At 42.7% G+C, this 17,924-nt stretch overlaps 1 protein-coding gene across 24 annotated transcripts in view; it reads left to right on the top strand.

Annotated features, from left to right (window-relative positions):
• Positions 1–7,448: 7,448 nt before the first annotated feature.
• ELAVL2 (ELAV like RNA binding protein 2) overlaps positions 7,449–17,924 on the top strand; it is a 148,302-nt gene continuing 137,826 nt past the window's right edge. For 11 of the 24 annotated variants that reach the window (XR_005600711.1, XM_039545445.1, XM_039545444.1 and 8 more), the window contains exon 1: positions 10,837–10,954. The gene's annotated coding sequence lies outside the window, so the exon portion shown is untranslated. Of the gene's footprint in view, positions 7,595–10,836; positions 10,955–11,050; positions 11,165–17,924 lie in introns of those variants that run through there. The other 13 variants (XM_039545435.1, XM_039545442.1, XM_039545440.1 and 10 more) reach the window with 8 other exon arrangements.

The raw sequence follows: 17,924 nt of genomic DNA, 5'->3' as shown, positions 1-17,924 counted from the left end.
TTAAATTCAGTGTTCCCTTTCAGTAGTGGGTATCTGGTTCCACCCATTAAACTAAGCTTATGCTACAGAAAAAGACTGAGGTCACATAACTGCAGTAGAAGCAAGTGAAACTTGAATGCACCTCAACCTCTCACACATCCACATCAATACATAATTATATGCAGACCTTGATTGTGAATCTTAATTTCAAACTGGGTGCATATCATCATAATTGAATCAAAACAAAAACATTCAAGCAAATACCTAAAATGGTTTGAAATATGTTCAAACAAGTGGTCTATAGAAGGTCAAAAAAATTCCGTCTACTATGCATGTGATCTGATTATCTGAAGATGATCTAATTACTGAGTGTACTAACAGTCCAAACTTCACAGGGACATTTTTTCAATAATATTCTAGTAGCAATAGCAACTATTTTACTGCACTACACTGTCAGCAAGAAAAATGATGGCAGAATAAAAAAGCTACCTTAGTGTAACATGCACTTTTCCCTCAACAGATAGAATGAAAATATAACACACACGATATGTTTGCAAAAGTAAAATCCATCAGTTAAGTCAATATTTCTATAACTATAATACCGTGAGTGGATGTACTAATTACAGTAAGTTTATATCTATCCTGTTTCCTGAAGAAGCCTCTTGGTATGATAGAAATATAATTTCACCAGATTCTCCAAGCTGTGACAGCATTTGGCCTAATTCAGTGGGGAGCTTAAAAGTATTATTATTTTCAGATGGAAAATAGCATAACTTAAAAAAAAAGTGTTTTAATTTAGGGTTTTATTGCTTTCTTTTACACAAGATTATTTCTCCCATCGCCATACAATGATTGACTGGATAGGGATTCACTGTACACTTTTATTACACATCCACCAAATTAAAAGGAGTGATTTTCTAAAGGGCATTCACCCCCTTTCTCTATCATTCCTGCTAGAAATAACTTATCTATAGAGTTAATACAAAAATACTTCTAAAAAGAGCAAGTGGTTTTGCCCTTTTTAACAAAATGGCCACATTGCACCAAATATCAGGTATTCCAAAAACAAACAAAAGTTACTAGCCAATCACCCTAGGGGATGTTGATTCTATCCTCATTTCCCCACCTCCTCTCTAAATTTTTGACTAGAGGAATTCTCTGCTATACTATAAAAAATAGAAGTGTTTCCAGTAAGTGCACCAATATTGAGGTCCCTCCTCTCTCTCTCTCCACAAGTAGGGTGGCACTGCTTCTCTCCTTTGTTATGAGAAAGCATTTCTGTTAGGGTGACCAGACAGCAAATGTGAAAAATCAGGACACAGGGTGGGGGGTAATAGGAACCTATATAAGAAAAATACCCCAAAATTGGGACTGTCCCTATAAAATCAGGACATGGTCACCCTAATTTCTGTTGAAAGGGGAAAGAAATTAATGGATTCCATAGTCCCTCCTAATCTCCCTTCTCCCATCACATGCACCCTTGCTAGACAAAGTTTGTCACAGAATAAAGGCAAATTTTTGTGGTTAAAAATATCAGCATTATACCACCATATTCACTGTTCTTCCCTCCAGTTAGCAAGCCCCAGTGACAAGGCCTTTATTGGCCTGCTGACAGTGAAGTACAGACATTTATCCAATAGTTTATTTTTGTTAAGAAATAAAACCCACCTAGTTTTAAAACATTATCCAAGGAAGGCATGGGATGACAGACTGGCTAAAATCAGATAATTTCTTGCATCTGGTTTGGCTACTCAACCCTTTTGGTCACCAACCCACAAAGCAGCTAAGTAAATGTAGTCACCCCTACCTTATGAAAACGGTTGTGCTCATGGGCTCTCTGTATGTCCCTTTTAATTACATTTTCCATACATGCAATTTAGTTTTTAAATCAAAGCTAAGCTTGGGATTTCTTTAAAGGCGTTCCTGATGAAACAAGGAGGAGCTACCGTATTCTAATTTGATGTCCTTAGTCAATCAACACACATATTTTAGAACGGGATTTGCTGCTTACATAAATGGCTTAGTACTTACTCTAGCTCATTTTTCTTGTGACAAGCAAATAATTATGCTAACTCATGAACTATCCTTTTCACTTCCCTTCAGCAAAGAGTTTTGATTAATCTGTGCTCGCAGAAGCATGCTTTTATCTTCTGCAGTTTGCATTTTTTTAATACCAGGCGGAGGGTTGTTTTTATTAAGTCGCCGTGCATCTTTTTCTTCACCCCAGGTAGGAGGGGGGAATTAAAATGAGCTCTGCAGTTAGAGTTGGGACTCTGTCTTTTGCAATAAACTCGGTCTTTAAATTTCGCAGCCAAGAAGTTTGTTCAATGACGCAGGGGCATGTGACAATGCTGAAAAGAAAAGGCAGCCCCCCGCCCCCGACCCCCTCAGGTGTCACTTTAAGACAGGTGGCTATTTCTTAATTATTATTAAAGTAACATCCAGTTACAGACGCCTATTTCTCTCTGCCGAAAGCTTTCTAATGACCGTTTACTTTAGTGGTCTATCAGCAACATGCTGCCTGCGCCACCTGAATTTCAATTTCTTAATTTGCAGAGCAGATAAAACAGAATGGAGCTGGATCTGTGCTGCTTTCTACATTGGGTTGGTCTTATCAAGCGTGAAGTTTGGCGCATTGCAAACCTATTCAAGTGATTATCTGTTGAGGACCTCTTGAGCCATCTCCATCTCTGCACTGTGCTGATAAGACAGCTGTTTCTCTGGCTGCGGTGTCTCTCTGGGCCTCGCTCTTCTTTTGGTACAAACTATGGCTTTGTTACCGTGCCCTGGTGCTGTCACTTTCTCTGTTGTGCGAGCGTTTGATCTAAGCACAAAAGGGGTCGATGGAGCCGATTGACTCGCTGGTGTGCCCAGTCTTATTATTTTAAAATTAAACGTGGGTTACACACCACGGGAAAGCCAAATCTTCAGCGAGAGAAACTACCCGCAAACAAGAACTGTCGTGCAGCAGAAAGCTGCCTCTTCCCATTTCACTGTAGAAAATGAACAAGGTCACAGCGATGTTCAGGAACAGACAGATGGTTTACTTATATTATTATTTTATTTATTTGGATGAAGATTTATCTTTCCTTGCAGAAAGCCAAGTGATTGCTGTTACCTCCTGCTAAAGAAACCGAAACTTAGGCTCCGCTTTAACCCTCTCCAGAAAGCCACCAAGCACAAAAAGCCCTCTCTCGCACTGAGAAATAGGCTGTATCAGTATTAAGACTTTTTGTTACACAATAGAATAGAGAAGAAATATAGCAACGTCAGTTGCATTATTTATACTAAGGTAGATTCATACACAGTTTACAGATCTTATTATTCTGAATAGGGTCACGCAAAAACAAAACAAAAATCCCCACCCCGCAAACCCACACAACACTTAGAGAGCAGATATTTTTCTGAGGCAAGATATACCAGTCTGACGATTTGTTTTGAACGCCTCATGCTTATGCTTCTTACTATGATAGCATGAGCAAAACCTACGCGTGCACTATAAACACAACCTAAAGAGGGCCTTTTTAGATGGAGGTTTTGTTTTTTTTAAAGCATGATTGCCGGCTTACAATTTTACACATGAACAACACTAACTAGGAATTATTTGTTTGAGATAAGAAGTGCTTTCAGCAGAAATAAAAGCCCATAGTGACATTACACATTTGACTGAGGATTTTTGCTTGGGGATAGGCAGGTTTCAGTGTGATGCTCTTTATGGTCGCTGTAAAAGGGGTGGGGGGAGACGGGGAAAGAAAGGAAAAAGAAAGTTTACTTAACTCCAAAGCAGCATTGTTCCCATATAGAAAGAAATAGTTTTTGAAAGAGAATGCAGTTGTGGTGTCAGGGATCAGGACAAGCCTTGTGAGAGGCTGCTTGTCTCTGTCCATGGTCCTACAACCTGCATTAGTTCTCGGCAGACGGCTAGGGGTTTGTAATGACTCAGGTACGTTAGTAGCAAGCTCCCTACAACTTTGTCTGACTTTTGTACCCATCAGATCCTCTCAGCTTGCTGGAGTGGAGTCGATATCTACCAGTCAGTTAGTATGAAGTGGGTTTAAAAGAAGTTAGCTGTTAAACTGAATGCATCCCCTTGCCCTGAAGCGTTTAAATAGAACATTTCCTATTTGTTCTTATATCACCAGTACAGTATCCTCCAGTCTTAATCCTAGGATGGGGGTGTTTTAAGCAGTCTTAAAACAAATATGTGGCTAAAAGGGGTTATTTGGCTTTCAAGTATGCAAAGGCAGTTTAACAACTAACACATTTTAACCCAATGCTCTGTCCAGACTCCCCCAAAAAGTAAAGAAGGCGACTTTCTGACCAAAAGGTCATCGTCTGCAATATTATATGTGGCAGGTTTATATTTATACATAATTTATGGGAACGTATTTCATTGTTGGGGGAGGGGGAATCCTGCTGCCATTGCGTACAACAGAGGTGATTGAAGACGAATCAGAGAGGAGAAGGGCCAATGACAAGACACGGACTTTAAGGGCTATTTTCTGCTTAATTTCACTCAGTGCACTGTATCAACCAACGTGCGTGCCTCATCGGTAGAGATTTTAAGTCTATCAAAAGTGTTAGTGTACGAAGTTATGGATTTGATTACTAAAGATTGAACATTAATTACAACAGGGCTGTTCTTTTCTTTAAAAGTGTTCTGATCGGAGGCTGAACCGCAGACGTGTTTGGGCACCTGCTTCTGGCAGATTCATTCCATTCCCTGGAAAAGTTGAAAAAAGCCACATTTCTAGTTTCCAATATCTCATAAGTTTCGGGGTTTTCTTTAAAAACTCCTTTTAATTTAGGAACAGCTATTTAATGATGTGGTGAATAGTTGTTTTAAAGGGGTTGCCAATACATTAAAGGACTCTGCTCAGAGATTTCATAGGGTTTATTTTCTCCTCCCTCACGTACTGCTGCTACACTGTTGGGGAACGGTGTTAACTGCTAAAAAACACAACAACATTCTACATAATCTAGACTGAAGAAAAAGTAATCACTAAGTAAATCTAGTTTTGTCTAAGAATCCAATACACTACGGATACGTTTTATTTGTTCTACTTAGTCTCAGTTATGACCCACACTTCAAAACTGGCAAACTAACTACATTTTTTTTTCAAAATATGACTTCCTCATATAGATGCTAAACTTGATTAGTGTGCAATATTACATCACCCACATTCTAAAGAGCACCAACATTTAGGTGTTGTGTGGCATCGTTAGAGACATTTAAACAGTTTTTTTTCAAAGGGTACGTGTTGCTATAATTAAGGAGCAGTCACAGACCAAAGTAAAGTGGAAAACAGTGCAAGCCCAAGGGACTTTATGGAATACTAACTTAAACTGCTAGAAACATAATTTATGCATGCACGTCTACAAACTGGCTATAAATAGCCATCACTTAAGTAGGACTGTTGTATGAGCCGCCTTGTTGGGAAGGTGTTTATCATAGTGATAATTCTTGGCAATTTTCCTCACCAGGTTTCTCTTTAGTTCCAAGAACAACTCTTTCGCCACTTGTTCATCCGAGGAGTTAATCCGTTTTTTTCGGAGTTCCAACCTGTCTCAAAAAGTTGGTGATAGACTGTAAATTAAATTCCAGATGATCTAAAATCTTCGGGTTCTAGAAAGATGTCAAATACATTTAAAATATAAATGGTTTGGCGAGATGTAAAAAAAATCAGGCCCTATGTACTACTTAGTTATTGTCGCGTTGATAGGAGATGGCGATTATATGGACCAAACGGCAGATAAACAGGTTTCTCTTCCATCCCATTAATCATTTATAAACATTCAAGGACACTCTCAAGGAACACTAATTTATTTTACTGCTCTCTTCCAATCATTGTGTGTGTCTCCCCTCCTCCCCCCCCCCGCAGGATGCAAATACCAGATTGCACTAAATAAGCATCTAAAGGGGTTCCTTTCCGAAGGGCATAAGTGCTTTGTTACTGTAAATGCTTTATACGCGTCGTGTTGTGTATCAGGGGAAAAGAGGCAAATACGTTCTAGGAAGCATTTCGGATTTTAAACAGAAAGTAAGTTCAAGTGCCACGAAGGACCAGTATGAGCAATGAGAGGTCTAAGTATATCATTTAGGCTTGTTTCTCCCATTCAACATAACGGTCTTAAAGACAACCGTGTTCTCTTGGAAAGAGAAGAGTGATATAATAAGAGCCTCCCTCCCCCTGCACATAGATGTTTGTCACTGGAAATCTCAATTAATATCAATCTTCACTGTCAGAGGAGAAATTGCTGCAGTAATTGCTCAGTACTATAAACTTCTTTAACTGCAGAACAGTGAAATATGTTTTGCCTGACCGTGAGAAGTATGTGGTCCATATCAACTCTTATTTTTTTAGATTTAAATGAAAGGCTCCGAGTTCTGTACAGCGCCTTTCTGGATAGGACGGTCCAATTATTCTACCCTACTCTGTGGTGACATAATGGCAAGTACTATTTCCTAATAGTTGCTTTCCATTCTTGCCTTTGCAAGTGTTGGCTAACAACCCTCCCAGCCCCTGCAATGTATTAAAAAAGACTGAAACACTAAGGCCAATCACGAAGCACTAGAAAGTAATGAAAACAGACCTAGGAGAAACAAGGCGGAGGCGCAGGCAATTCTTTTTGTCTTTATGTTTAGAGGGAGAGCTACAGAGGTGAATACAAGACATTTTAATGTTAAAGAATATGCGAAAGATCCGGCGGTCAACCCACAGTGCCGAGCCTTTCTACAGCAGCAAGGTTTCTGCTGACGGATAAAGATTGCAGCCCGCGGGGAACTCTGATAGTTCAAGCAGAACCATCCCACGTTGCTCTCTGCGCCGGGTCTCCTATTTTCTCGCCTTGCCCCCGTGCTGAGCGTGGTACCTCTCGGTGCAACCCACCCTGAAACGGGACTCCATCGAGTGTGCAGATTGACACCGGCTGGCAGCCAATCGAGACTGGCCGTTGCGCCAGGGCGGCGCCAGAGGAACCCCGTCGCACCAATCGCGGCGCCCAGGCTTGCCAGCAGGTTCCGTTGTATCGGGTTTCGGCGTATACTTCCGCGCGTGGCGCCCGGGATAGGTGGGAGCCTGGCACAGCTGCAGACACACACACGCACACACTGGTGCGGAAGCAGAGGAGCGCTGGGTGATACGGTTCCTATAAATCTGTGTGATCCAGTCCACCTCCCTTTTAAGACGTCCTCCCCCTTTATTTCTGTTCTCACTTAGAGATGCAGCATTTTACTTCTGTAGCGAGCTACTAAAAAGAAACAAGGAGACAGAGAGAAAGAGACCGTCTTTGTAACGCGTCCTTTCATCCCTTCTTTTCTTTGTTCCTTCCTTTATTTCTCTCCCCTCCCCCCTTTTTTGTTGAGTTGTGTTGCAATAGGAGGCTAGCCTGCTCACATTCCTTGTTTTAAGTTTTCCTTTCCCTTTTAATTTTCCTGATTTTTTTTAAGTGTTGGACTATTGGGAGGGAAAGCATTTTCATTTTATTTGCTTCTGTTTAAAACTGTCCACAGCTTAGATTTTGTGTGTTGTCTTGCGAACTATCCATCTGCTTCTTACTCCTTTGTATTGGGAGAACTTCAACGTTACTTTTTTTTTAAGCTGAAGAGAGAAAGGTAAGTTGTGTTTTGATTCTTTTAATGTTTCGATAGCTAATACACCGTCTAAATCAAATACCAGAAAGCGTAGGATGCATGCAGTAAAGAATTAAATCTATTACATATGCTTATGTTTCCTTTAAAGCAATTCATGTACATTACAGTGTGCTAGGACAAATACCTGGAAATATTGGCAATATTAAGACCACTAGGAGAAAATATACGTTATTTTGCATTCAAGCAGATGTACATATTCAATGCCTAGGCTATAAACTAGCTAGATCGTGGTTTAAAGTTCTTATAATAAGAATACCTAACTCTGAATGCATCCCTCGCGTAAAACATCTGAAGGGACCCACATCATGCAGCTGAATGAATGAGTATCGCTTTGAGAAGATAAACCTACGTTTGCAGATTAGGCGGGATAAGACCCCAAGTCTAATTGCATTAGCCCAACAGCATTTTGTCAGTTCTGAAGGGATGCGAGACGGCATGTAGGCTACCGCATACCATTTGTAGTGGTCTGGACCAAGTACATGCAGCCCGTGTGATTAGCTGGGGGTAAATAGCTGTCAGAACTGATAACTGGGTAGAAGGTCTGCAAGGTCCAATTGGGGTGAATGAATTGCTGTAATATAGGGCGAAACATTATTTTTCAAACCTTCGAGTGAAAATTAAAAGCCTTATATGGGGAGGATTCAGTCTACATGCGGGATACAAGAGTCCCTTTGTTCTGGGAAAGCTAAAAATGCTTCGTATTGAGGCAGTGGAAAGGCGTGAGCTGGCAAGGACAGAGAGAGGGAGACGCCAACCACTGTCCGTGGTCCTACAGTAGCGACAGCTTCCATCGCTGAAAAAGCCGTTCCCTGTAAGTACCCTGTAGCCATCCCGGCAGCCTGAGCCCCCTTTCCCGTCTCTTAGCTATTGTCAGGCTGCCACCAGAGAAAAATGGTTGAGCATGGGAGGCGTTGCTGGTCCAGACTGTAACTGGCTGGTCGAGCTTGTTTCAATTTTAACTTCAATACTGCCCCTGTTTCAGATAAAGCAGCCTCCCGATGGTTGCGTAGGGGAAACCTAACCGCGGGGAAGTCTGGCTTGCCTGGGAGAAGTTTACATTTAGTGGCAGAAGCAAAATGAGGTGGTAATAGCAGGGGTGGGGGTTAGTAGGGTGCCCCGCTGCCCGGTATCTTCAGCCTCCTTCCTGACCTGTATTAAACGATGTGATTAGGCGGCATTTTAGAGCCGCTAAAGGATTGCACTGCAGCGTGGTAAAGGACAGGACCACGCATTGCCATTGTTGTTTAATTTATGCCCATCACGTTTCTACGTAGCCACCTATTGCACATCTGAAAAGAACCATCACGAGAGCTATACAACTGTGACAAATTGGTAGTTGGGCACGTTCCTTCATTCGGCATCCCAGTCTTGGTAGTGAAATCGGTGTTGAGACGGTATATTAACTAATAATTAATTAGTTAATTAGTTACAGAGCTAGCTTTATTGTTGTGGGGGGGGGGGGGGCGAAAGGAATATTCAACAATTTAGTACTTGTACTTAGCTTTGAGGATGTGACTATCCCCTTCCAGTTAAAACCATTCACTGGAGCCTATTTTCTGCCTAGCTAAACATATTCCCTCAAAAGAAGAGTATCCAGATTGCTAGAGGTTTGAAGGAAAGAAGCTGTAGACTAGTATTAAGCAGATCTATGAGACAAGACTGTTACTGAGAGGTGGAGGTTGTGTCTCCTTGCTGGTTTTATAGCTTACAAATATCGCAGTTCAAAAGACTTCTGCGAGGGTGGAGTGGCATATGTGCCTGAAGCTGAAAAGTGCATCTTACAGACCAACATTGAGCTCCTTGAGCTTAGTCTATACTATCCAGTCATTTTAACACCTCCTCCCCAGGCCATTTCTGTAGAAAGTACCATTAACTGCATGCTGTTGCTAGAAGCTAAGCCCATCTATAGAGTGCATTTTATCTCCAACCAGGAAATGAACTCAACTAGGAATCTAAATTTTAGCAGGGACCAATCTGGAGACTATTTGCGTACTATTTCAGTCCAAAGGAGCGAACTCCAGCTAAAGCGCTATTTTAGCGAGATGGAGGTAGTCATAGAGGCAGTGTAGGCCCCTCTTGACTTCTGAGGGTGCTTTAGGTCTTTTGACTATTTGACTAACATACTGTATATAAAGTATAGGGGGGGGGGAAGCGTGACATTCCTCTCTCCCTCCCCTCCAAATCTATATTAAATTGTTCCTGCTAGGATGGGAAGGGGGCAAAAATAACGAGAGCCCCAGCATAAAACTGTCTTTCCTCTAAAAGAGATAAAGCACATCTCAGTCCTCTATGAATAAAGAAACAGCTAAACTAGAGATCTTGCTTTTAAACCCCCACTTTTCTTCTACCTCTAGACTGCAGGAGCCCCTGAACTGCATTGCTTAGATAGAGTCTGTTTTCCCCCCAGTCCTACACATGGGCAGGTGATCTGTTGTGGCTAATGAGGCACTCAGGTGTTTAATGACAATGAACTCAGCATAGGGCAAGTGCAATTAATACACCACCTAGTTGTTTGCTAGAAGTGCGCTTGGGTTCTAATGACTAAAGCAGGACTCAGACTGCAGAGGGCATGAGTTTGTACAGAGGCACAGCGTGGGCCTGCTCCATGCAATACTGTATTACTATTAATGGGCGGGGATGGAAGAGTGACTCCTTCCTAAATACCTACCCCATGATTATCAGACTGCTGGGGCTGCACACTACACTACAGCTCTTCTTCCGACTCTGGCATGGGGACCCCAGGGAGAACAGGCTACCAAGCAGCTCTCCAAGCCCATTGCACGCTAGAAATAGTTTACTGGTGTATGAAAGCGCCCCAGAACAAACACTATCGGCAAAGTTTCCTTCTGTTGAAGCTGGCCTCTGAAATAAAGGTCGGAGCGGGGCGGGCTGGGAAGAGAATAATTTCTTACCCTTGGGGGGAAGGGGGGAAATCAGCTCAGCAATGCCATGCAAGATGCAGCTAGGGGACGTCTGCAAGACACTGGGGCTCTAGAAGCTTTTCCAGCGCAGTTTTGCAATACTCGTGTTGTTATGGGCGGTGCTTATTCCTCTGGGCCCGGGGGTGGGGGAGGGAGCGTGCTACCCCCGCGCTTGCATGTGGGGCCGGGGCGGAGCCCCTTCCCGTCGGGCACGTTGACGCCTCGCCTCGCCTCGCCTCGCTGCAGGCTCCCGGCGCCCTCACTGGCCGCTCCCAGGTGTCACTCAAGCAGCCCAAGGTGGGGTTCCTTTTATTTTCCCGCCAGCGCCTAGGCCACTCGTCCCTGCCGCAGCTGGATCGGGATCCTTGCTGGCGTGGGGCGCTGCAAACGCAGGGCCGGAGTAAGTTAGAAAATAAAGCGGGGCATGAGAGCAAATCTTTTTTCGGGTGGGGACCGCTGCTGTTGCTGCCCCAGAGATGAAGCTCCACGTTTCCCTTTTGGGGGGAGGGCATGCGGGTTTTTTTTTAAGGGCTCCCTGAGTTGTTCATAGTTTGCAAGACCGAGCTCCGGCTGCGTGCCCTGGAAACCAGCTACTCGGGGCTATTTGCTGGTGGGGCGCTGTAGCTAACGCAGCGTTTGTGGTCTCGTCTCCAGCTGCAGCGTGGACGGGAGTCTCGCTGCTGCCGCTGCCCTTTGTTTGCAGCTTTTCCCGGGGGGGATGCACCGCTTAGGAGCCGCTAAACACTCCACCGTGTCGTTACCCCCGCGGCTAAGTGCGGCGGGGCGCGCTCCCCTCCCCGGGGCTTGTGCCCGCCGCCGGACCTCACCCCCAACGTGCGGTGCAAAAGCCTCGACTGGCGGCGGCGGCGGCAGGGCAGCAGCTGGGCGCCGGGACAGGCTCCCGGAGGCAGTCGCGCCTCGCGCTTGCCTGGCGGGCTCGCACGCGCTGGAAAGGCGGCGGCGGCTGGCGGGCTCTGGGCGTGGCAGGGAGCGGGGCCTCTGGGCGGCGCCGCGTGCCGGGATCCCCGGGCAAGCGAGGGGGGAGGGCGCGCGTGGTGTAGAGGGGCCGGCCAAGGTGCAGAACAGATGCATCTTATTCATGGGGCGCTGCCTTCCACACCGTCCTCTAGCCTTCCGCTTGCCGCCCGATCTCCCCGGAGCCCTGGCCACTAAAGCGCCCCGCACTGCGCCTGCTCTGCCAATTTCTGTGCACGTTCACGTTCCCACAAAGAGAGAGGGATTCTTCCTCTTGCAAGGACTCCTCTGAGCTGTAGTTCCCTTTCCTTGCTGTGCACCATCCACCCCTCTGCAATGCGAGCTGCCATTTTTCCTAGGAAGCTTTTTGGCAAGTCCATGTGGTCGTTTTCCCTAAGCGTGGTGGTCGAGGGGCTGCAAACTGAAGAGATCCTTGTGATTGCTGAGTTTGGGCAGGCATGATGTAGACAAGCAAACACAAAAACGGGGCAGGAGAGAGTGCTCATTAACAGCAGCCTACAGTAAATAGACTGATTTGGGATCGATGTAGAGTCGTTCCTTGGTGTGACCCATGTGCTCAATGCAAGAGTGAACCTGCAGAAAAAGGGTGACGTTCCCATTTGCTAAAATTTCTGCACAATTGAGCTTAAATGCGAACCTATCAGTTGAATAATTAAGTGTAATGTTTGAGTAGATGGTGAAAGGCTATTGATACAGATGACTTCTGACTCCCTTTTCTGTGCTAGAGAAATGTAGCTATAACTTGACATGCAAGAGTTCTAGATTAACCTATTTAAAAAAAATCTTTTAAAATAGGACTGTGTTGGAGGGCAGGGACAGGATTGGAGACTGTTCAGGATTCTCGTTGAACCAAGAAGAAAGTTCAGATAGGCATATGCAAGCATCGCAGGTGGAGAAAGATGGCAGGAGAAGGATCTAAATGTGTTGGAGGCTTCAAATCATGGGGACGAGGTCTCAAGATTTGACTCCCAGAAATCTGTGGGGAGAGACCTGTGTAAAAAACTTTAATGCATCCCTCTTTTTGCTAATATTTAGTTTTCCAGGTCTTGGTCAAAGTATTTGGTTATTGTTCCTACACTCTGTAATACAGTACTTAGTATTTGCATCAAAAGAATCAGCACAATCTTTTAGTGAGGAGGTGCTTTTTGTTGCTGAATAGCTTTTGTCTGTCTCTTCTTCCCTTTGACTACTTGGTTAGCTCTGTCTTCTCTTCTCCTTCCTTGATTGTTTCCTGTAATCTCTCTGGAATCTCTTATCCCTTCTTCCTTATTTTTCTCCTCCATCCATGCATCTGTTGTAGCTGAGATAAACTCAGCATCAGCGCCTGCTACCATGACTGGAAGCATTATTTGGACACTTCTTTGTAGTAACATCCTCTATCTGGATTACTCCCCCCTTACCCCCCCCCCCTTAACATGGCCTTTCATTCTTACACACCTCTCTGTCCATTCTCTCTACACTCTGCACCTCTTTTTACCTCGCCCCATCCCAGGTCTGATCCCACTCTTCCTGGATTTAATTTGGTAATAGATGCATTGTTATCTTCTCCCTGGATCAACTTATACAGATCAAGGAATCATTACTTGCACCGTGGGGCAGCATTTATTTTTGTGCACAGTTTGCATTGCCTTTAGCTTGAAGAACCCTGGAATAACTTGTGCACCTTCAATGGTCTGCATGCTTCAGAAATGCTGCGTGCACATTTAAAATATGCAAGGGGTTCTCATCCTTTCAGTCTAAAGTGAATGTGAACTGTGCATAAGTAAAGACGCTGGCCCTGGGTGGGGAAAGGAACATGTGGAAAGTTGGGGCACTGGCTTCCTTAGTTTATCACAGCGCTCCACCCTGTGGAAGAAAGTGCCTCAGCCCTGCTGCTCCTGATCACTAGTACCGCTACACCTTGGTGTATCCAAATTGACACTACCTAATGGTTGTGATGTGTAACAAGGCAAGGTGATAACTGCATCCCAACAAGAGCTGATTATATGTATCTTAATTAAACAGGAAATAGCAGACTTTCATCTTCTGTTGCCTATTAACTGATTAAAACTGTGGAGGCACAACTTCACTAGCACATCTTCTAGAAACTTTGACTCATTACTCTTCAACCACTCCCACCCCTCTACCTTAGAGAAATGAATCACAGCAAGGCAAGGAAGTTGATGGCTTGGCATCAAGCCAAAACTGAAAAATGGAATATTTGTGAAGAAAACTTTGTTCAGTGTTTTGAATCTGTAAAGGCAAGCATCTAATACTGAGACTGAAACATAGGAATGGCCATATTGGGTCAGACCAGGGAGTCAATTAGTTCAATATCCTGTCTGACAGTGCCCAATACCAAGTACTTCAGAAGAAGCTGCAAAAAAACACTATGGATAGTGATGGAATAAATTGCTTATAGGGAATTTTTCATTAACCCCTGTGATTTTTAGTGCATGGTTTACATCCTGAAACACAAAGGTCTTTGTCCCTCCTTAAAATTTATCCTGTTTCATGTAGCTTGATTTCTCATTATTCATCTAAATGTCTAATCCTCTTTTGAATACTACTAAGCTTTTGTCTTCAAGAATACCTTGTGGCAGTGAGTTCCTGATATTACTCTTATTACACAATGCATAACTATTCCCTCTACTCCACTTCTAAATTTGTTCCTTTAATTTAATGGATGTTATCTCATTCTGGTGTTACCCTTCCATTTTGGCTTACATGGAATAATTGATGATAGGAGGACAAAATGCCTGGTAACATCAAGACTTTCCACACTTCAGAGTCTCTCTCCTCTGTCCTGGAACTCTGGCTCAGTTTTATGTAGTATGACCGGCGTTTGAAATTTTGTAGTGAAATATTCTAATTATGTGGTGTTGACATCAGTGGAGATGAAATTACATTTTTTTAAGCACAAGTAAATAAAATTGTTTGCTTAATGTTTCAAGATTGTGACTATCAAACACCTTAAGACTAGAATGCAACACTTGTAAAGTCAGAACTTGGACAAGAAATATTTCATTTGACCACAGAAGAGTTTCCTTATACAGTTCAGTAACTGGTTATGAATTTAATCTGTTCAATGACTGGTGTTTTATGACTAGATGAGAATAACTTTTTGATGTATTGAGTGAATAATCTATTATAGCTGTGTCTCGTGTGATTTTTCTCTTTGCGTTGGGCTGGCAAAAATGGGAGGATGCAAAGAAAACCATTAGTAATCAACTCTGGCCATCTAAAATTGGGAGTAAAGGGGGTGACAGTGGCATTGTGTTGAGAACTTGAACTACAGCTTCAATTTGGTGTTTTATCTGAGATCTGAGTCCATAGACAACATTTAACTCTTTCCTAGACCTTTTGGAGATTAAGTATTTGGGGTGACTGACTTCAAGCAGACCTTGAACCTTCTCTGCAGCTTGTTTTCTCATAGACAGTGGAAGAAGAGACCTACTGCTGATTTAGTATGCAACTGTAAAGGGATGTGAGGTTTATCTGACCTACACAACATAGGTGACTCAGAGTAACTGTCTTTTTTTGGCTGTACGTAGCGTTGGCAGTAATGGAAGCTAGATGAATTGCAAATAACCTTGAAACTGTAAGGGAATGCATTCTAACATTAAAATTTGACATACTGAGGCTTTATTTTCCCTTTCAAAAGCCTTTTATAGCCATACTTGAACTGACATTTCCCTTCACAGTGATAGTCTTCTCAATTCCAGTGTGTTCTGTTCCAGCAAAATGGTTGATCCTTTTTTTGTGCACAGTAAAGACTTTAATTGCTTTAGTCTTCAGAGTAACTGATAAGTCTTGAAAATGCTAGTTAGCATTTGCATAAATCTTTCCACATTACTGGCCTAATCATGTTAGTTTATTGTTAATGCTGTTTTATTCTGTTACACAGATTGAAAGCGAGTCCCTCTCGCACTGTGTGATCTTTTGGCATTTAGTCACCACCATTTTTTTAATTGTATAAAATGGTGTCATGAGTAAGGGATGTCCTATTTAATGACTGCCTTTAAGTCAGCTCCTTTTCCACCAAAGTAGGAAAAGACTTAAGTTTGTCATACATATGTGGGAAGCTTACATTTCTTATGTATGAATTTGCTTACCTTGTGGGTGATTACTTACAAAAAAAAATGGAGGCATTTAAAATATTTCCTATCATCATCTTGTTCCTGGCTCAGTAAGGACTTGTCTAAACTACCGTGAAAAAGTCCCTCCCCCTCCACTGAGTTAGCTTAATTGGTATTTTAATAGATCAGTTGGGGAAGGTAAAAGAACGGCTCTTTTTAGTCTAGCAGAATCCAAAGACTGTGCTCTTCCACCTACCTCTTCCTTTCTGTGCTCCTTTCCCCAAATCAGCATAGCTACTCTACAATGCTCTAGATTCTTTCAGAGGTAGAGTTGAAGGGAAAAAATTACACTTACCTACTTGTAATAGTAAGTTTCTTATTGATCTCTGCAGTGGTAAAAGGTTGCTTATGACAAAATCTTACTGTTATTCAGACTAATGGCTTTTGATCTCTTCTTGCCAGTGTTCACCACCGTTTATTCCTGCAAAACAAAACACAATTGATGAATGAATTTGATTTGCCTGTAAAGATGCATCCCATCATCAGGAATGTTTGATTTTTTTTTTGTTCTAATGTGTTCATTAGCAGAGGTTAAAATTCTTGAGTGCTGACCACAGCTATCTTTATGAGAAACAATTGTCTTAAAACATGAAGCTTTCTTTTCCTGATAGCTCAAATTTATTTGAACAAACTGCAGTATCATCCAAATTGACTACCAAACAATGTTTGGGTTTTTTGACACCCTTGTCCCCAATTCCTAAGCAGGAAATCAAACTCCCTTCTTTCTGATCTGTTATCTCTATACATCTAGACAAGGTAATGGATTTGAATGGATTAGTGCTGAATTTACACCGCTGTACCCGAGAAGAATTGGCTTTCAGTGTTGGACAATCGTACTGGAGTATAGCCTTACAACAGAATTTGAAATAAGTTTGTTTGGTTTTGCAGCTTTCATTTAAATAGTAAGTATCTGATGGCAAAATATTGTGCAAAGGTGGGTTTTGATGGTTAGCTGAGAGGCTCAGGAAAACTGCCAGTATTGAAGAACAAGCTGCACTAGTAGCCCAGTAGGCATTGTTGTAAATTTGCAGGGAATCCTCGTGTCTAATGTGTTGCCACTGCAGCTAGGTTTTACAATATAACCTTGGCAGAGGCTGTATCTAGAAAACAGCTGCCTGCTCTGTACTTTACCAGTTCCATGTGAAAACACTTGCTCTCTTGCCTTGCCTTATCCAGCCCATTCTTTCAAAGAAAATGTATTCTTTGACAGTCTCTCATCCTGACCCTCTCTATTTTTAAATGTTCTATAGACTGATTATGCTTTAAATAAGAGAAAGTGGTATGAAGCAACTCTAAATTGCTTATAGTAGAAATGCCAAAAACACCTTTAGGTTTTTAAACATTTTCTAAGAGCTATTATACTTCCATTCAGAATGATGACACTTGAAATCGGACATATAGCTCGGGATGAGCATCATTATTGTCTAGAGTTCTAGCAGCATGAGTAAAAGATACAGAGAGAGGTGGCAAATGTTACAGTATCTGGGTCTTAAGTGTGTGCGTTTGAGATGGGACGTTCCAAACGAATGCTAATAGAACCTATGTTCCATATATGCTGCTTCTCTTGGAACTATTTTTTAGGAATTTTTACTTAAATTTTACTGGTATTATATTTTTGGATCTTGTCTGTAACTGTAGTTGCCATGAATTGAATTGTGCAGGGTTCTGAAGGAGCCATAAACTTCCTTAACTCTTCTCCCTCCTCCTTCTGAAATAATAGGTCTGCTGCCTGCGCCCGCTCTGAATGAGTGTTTCCACTGTTGCAGCCGTGCCAGTTCTGGATCAAAGATGGGAGAGTAGTCTTAGAGTCTAAGGTTCCATTGGTTCAGTTATCATGTGACATACTAGTAGCTTTCCAATGTTCTGTAGTCTTTCAGGAAACACTAGACAGACCTGAATATCTAGTGTGTGTATTTAATGATTAATACAAAATCTCATCGCCTTTATAATTCAGGCAGAAACACCAACAAAATAACCACAAACCCAATGCTTGTCTTTGCAAGTCATCTCTAAAACAGAACGGAGATTTAGTTTTCTCTCACTGGGTTGAGTGTCGCTGGTGTCTGAAGAGATGTAACTTGCTCTAGCAATGCTACTGCTGCTACTCAGCAGAAGGCTTATAAATGTCAGCTGTCTGTAGAGGCAGTGCTAGTCAATTTGGAATATTTTTGCCCCCGTTCCCACAACATGTAATAAGTGAATGGGCGGGGGTGTCCCCTTGAGCTGCTCAGGGCCTTAAGCAATTGCTTAGTCTGT

Source organism: Mauremys reevesii, linkage group 6, assembly GCF_016161935.1.
Source record: "Mauremys reevesii isolate NIE-2019 linkage group 6, ASM1616193v1, whole genome shotgun sequence".
Lineage (NCBI taxonomy): Eukaryota > Metazoa > Chordata > Testudines > Geoemydidae > Mauremys > Mauremys reevesii.
This window is presented reverse-complemented; position numbering and strand designations above follow the sequence as displayed.